This window comes from Saccopteryx bilineata, chromosome 6 (assembly GCF_036850765.1).
Source record: "Saccopteryx bilineata isolate mSacBil1 chromosome 6, mSacBil1_pri_phased_curated, whole genome shotgun sequence".
Taxonomy (NCBI): Eukaryota; Metazoa; Chordata; class Mammalia; order Chiroptera; family Emballonuridae; genus Saccopteryx; species Saccopteryx bilineata.
Window position 1 is genome coordinate 8,087,813 of NC_089495.1, and position 3,800 is coordinate 8,091,612.

Consider the following 3,800-nt stretch of genomic DNA (forward strand, 5'->3'; position numbering starts at 1 on the left):
TGGGATCCACCCAGCATGCCCACCAGGGGGCGATGCTCTGCCCATCTGGGATGTTGCTCTGTTGCAACCAGAGCCATTCTAGTGCCTGAGGCAGAGGCCATGGAGCCATCCTCAGCGCCAGGGCCAACTTTTTGCTCCGATGGAGCCTTAGCTGCAGGAGGGGAAGAGAGAGACAGAGAGGAAGGAGAGGGGGAGGGGTGGAAAAGCAGATGGGCGCTTCTCCTGTATGCCTTGGCCGGGAATCGAACCCGGGACTCCTGCACCCCAGGCTGATGCTCTACCACTGAGCTAACCGTCCAGGGCCTCAAGTTGGATCTTAATGAAATAGATAAGCCTTTGAAAACTGAGTTTATGGATAGCTGAGTAAATATTACCTATTGATTGAATATGATAGTATTCCTCCTCAACCTTATTCTTATTTTTTAACTTTATGACCATAACCACTGAAAACTTCTTTGCATAAATTGGTGAAAGAGAAAGTACTCTACTGTGATCTAGCAGGGTCACACAGTTATTTGAACATCTACAGGTTGAGAAGTGAAAACCTGTGTAGTGGTCCACCATTGAGAATAAACCTTGTGGTGTCCTGGGTCATAGCCTGATCTGGTGTTACCTCAGTTTTGTCTTGAGTGAAGATGCAGAGACCACTTGACTTGCATACAACCTGTTGCCTTGCCGTTAGTCACACATTTTTCAGTACCGATACCGACATCATGCCTTTTGTTGGCTGGTTTATTTGTCAGGTGCTCCGTATCTTTTACATGTAGGGCAATGTCTAGACTAAGAATGCAGGAGAATTGCCTGTCTTTAGAAAATGGGCAAAGGTGACATTTCTGGCAGGTTAATTTTAAGAAAAGCACATAGAGAAATTAAATGTAGGATGCTCATCTCTCTAAAAGTATCTGCGTGTGCATCCCCAGGAAGTTTCAGCATACCTCCCTACCGAACTATGGGAACCCCATTTACTGCTCCCTGGCCCCTGAAATGCACTCCCCAAATCAGACCTTAATTTAAGCTGGTCATGCTACTCATCATTGTTTGATGAACTTTTCTTTAAAATCTTCAGGTAGAATAACTTTAATATTTCGTGTCGTATTCTCCCTGATAGTCAACTATATCTTTCCATGCAGATGAGCATCCCAGTATTATGTATGTGCTTAATGAACATTTTTTGAAGACATTCATAAAAGGGAGAAACAATGAAATAATGCCATGTGGACATTTTTAAACACTAAGGCCAAAAATATTTTACTGTCCACCTTCAGACCATTTATGATGAATGTAAAGATTGAGTACAACCTCCTTCTGAACGACAGGTTAGACCACATTTTTGTAGAAGAGATTTCTTTTAAATTCAGCCTGTAACTGTCCAATGCACACGCACTTCCTCTTTCCCCGAGGCGCTCACTTATATGCTGACAATGAGATTTACGATTGCGCTGTTTTGTGTGTGTCCTGTGTACTTACAGGCTTTGTTTTGTTTTCTCAGTTGGGTGTTCCTAGAGGGCTAGTGTCACTTTCTAAAAATCCATATTTGGCTTTTGAAATAGTTAACACTTATAAATCATTTTGAGTGGAACTGAGCTAAACAAATGAAAGAAAGTTGAGGGCAAAACTCACTATCAATTTAACATTTTAGATTTCAATGGAAGGCTTTTCATGACTTTCTTGATTTAAATGTCCATGTATTTATCGTGTTCCAACATCAAACTATAGAAAGAGTGTATATTATAATATTTTTTTCTTAATTTATTTCCATTTTAATTTAGTTTAAATCTTTTTGGACATTTATTCAGCCATCATCAGGATAATCTTTATTCACCTAAACTTATTGTTTTATATCATCAAAGTGCTTGTCAACACTTATCTTAACCCCTTTGTTGAGAATTACCTAGACAATAGTTACCGAGTTTACATAAGCATCTATAACACTGTTCCTCCAGATTCTTGATATTTCATTTGATCGACTTCCAATATTTCTACTTGGGTATAAGTTAAGATTCAGAACTATTCACAGTTTACCTGAAGATCTTGAACGGTTTTGTACAGAACTTGTTCTGTGAATATTATAGCAGAATGCATCAATCTTGCTTTCTACACTAATACTTCTCTATCCCCAAATGGCGACTTCGTGTTTCAAGGTAACAATATAAATTAAACTGCTTGTCTGTACTCCTTCCTAAAATAGTAAGGATGTCATCACAGCAGTTCTGACCGATAACGACAGTGGCCCCCTGGGTGCCATCCCTGGGAGCTGCACTCAGCATCTCGCCCCACGCAGTCAGAGCTTGAACTGCGTCTGTGAGCATCTGTGAGCAAGCCGTATCCTCGGGTATTAGAAAGGCCTAAGAGAGCTCAGCAGGGTAGCATCCGTAGTGTAAAACTAAACATAATTAAGCATATTTCACATGAGTTGGTCAAATGATTTTTGGGTCCGGGAATGTTCAGGAAATTTCCATCTAAATATATAGTTGTTGCTTCTTAGTTTTCAAAGCCCTCTCATCTTACGAAAGGTTTCACAGGAGCGCTCTGCTCCCGGAGAGCCGGGGGACCTGTGATGCAGAGCTGACAGCCAGGGGAGAGAGAGGGGTAATGGGACACAGTACGCTATTCCACTGGGGAAACAGGCTTAGGAAGGTTCCATTCCCAGAGACGAGCTCATTAAGGGGCTGGAGTGTAATTAGAAGATTATAGAACATTTCCACAACACACAACTGACTACCACACACTAGGGCACCAGTATAATCACAGTGGATTATAGCTGAAAAACAGCAAGCTAGATTTTTTTTTTTTTTTTTTTGTTAGGAGTTCCTAGGAATGCCCAAAGTCAAGAGGCAGGACAGAGGACACAATGGGCACATGAACACTCTGCCAGCCACGGCCAAAGCAGACATGGCACACAGCCCCACTCACCCAGAGGAGCCAAGCCTCCCACGGAGGGCCTGCTGGCTTCAGTCACCATCGCCGGCACACCGCCTCTCACTTTCAGCAGAAGTGATAAGGTCACACGGCATGGCCAAAGGCCAGGGAAACATCATCTGGGGAGACAGAGGTGTCATCAGAAACAGACTCAGATGTGACACAGGGGTTGGAACTCTCTGTAGGAAATTTGAAAGAACCGTGATCAATATGGTAAGTGCTCTAATGGAGAAGGTAGTTCAACATGCATGAACACAAGGGTAATGATGTCAAAGAGGTGAACATTCTAAGTTAACAGTCAAAAGCAAATGTTGGAAATAAAAAAAGAAACACTGTCATGGAAATGATGAGTAGCTTTGATAGTCAGTAAGCTTACCATAGCTGAGGAAAGAATCAGCTTATAAGTAAATAGAAACTTCCCAACTGATGGGAAAGATAAAAAAAAATGAATAATAAAAATATAAAGAAGCCTGACCTGTGGTAGAACAGTGGATAAAGTGTTGACCTGGAACGCTGAGGTCCTGGTTCGAAACCCTGGGCTTGCCCAGTCAAGGCACATATGGGAGTTGATGCTTCCTGCTCCTACCCTTTCTCTCTTTCTTTCTCTCCTCTCTATATTGAATATATAATGTCTTAAAAATATTAAAGAATATTCAAGTATAAGACATTAAGCTATAATAAATATAATATATTTCTCTTAGAAAACAGAGATAAAGAACAGAGCAGAGAAGTAATTTAAGCAATAACATCTGAACATATCCTAAAATTGATGATAAACACCAGATCTCAGATTCGGTGAGCTCAGAGTAGGAAAGGAGGATGAACACAAAACAGTCACAAAGTCCTACGTTTAGGCATCTTGCTTTCCAAAAGGGAGAAAA

General features: G+C 41.3%; 1 non-coding gene across 1 annotated transcript; it reads right to left on the reverse strand.

Annotated features, from left to right (window-relative positions):
• Positions 1–227: 227 nt before the first annotated feature.
• TRNAP-GGG (transfer RNA proline (anticodon GGG)) lies at positions 228–303 on the reverse strand. The gene has a single exon. It is a non-coding gene; the product is annotated as a tRNA-Pro (tRNA).
• Between the last annotated feature and the right edge of the window lie 3,497 nt (positions 304–3,800).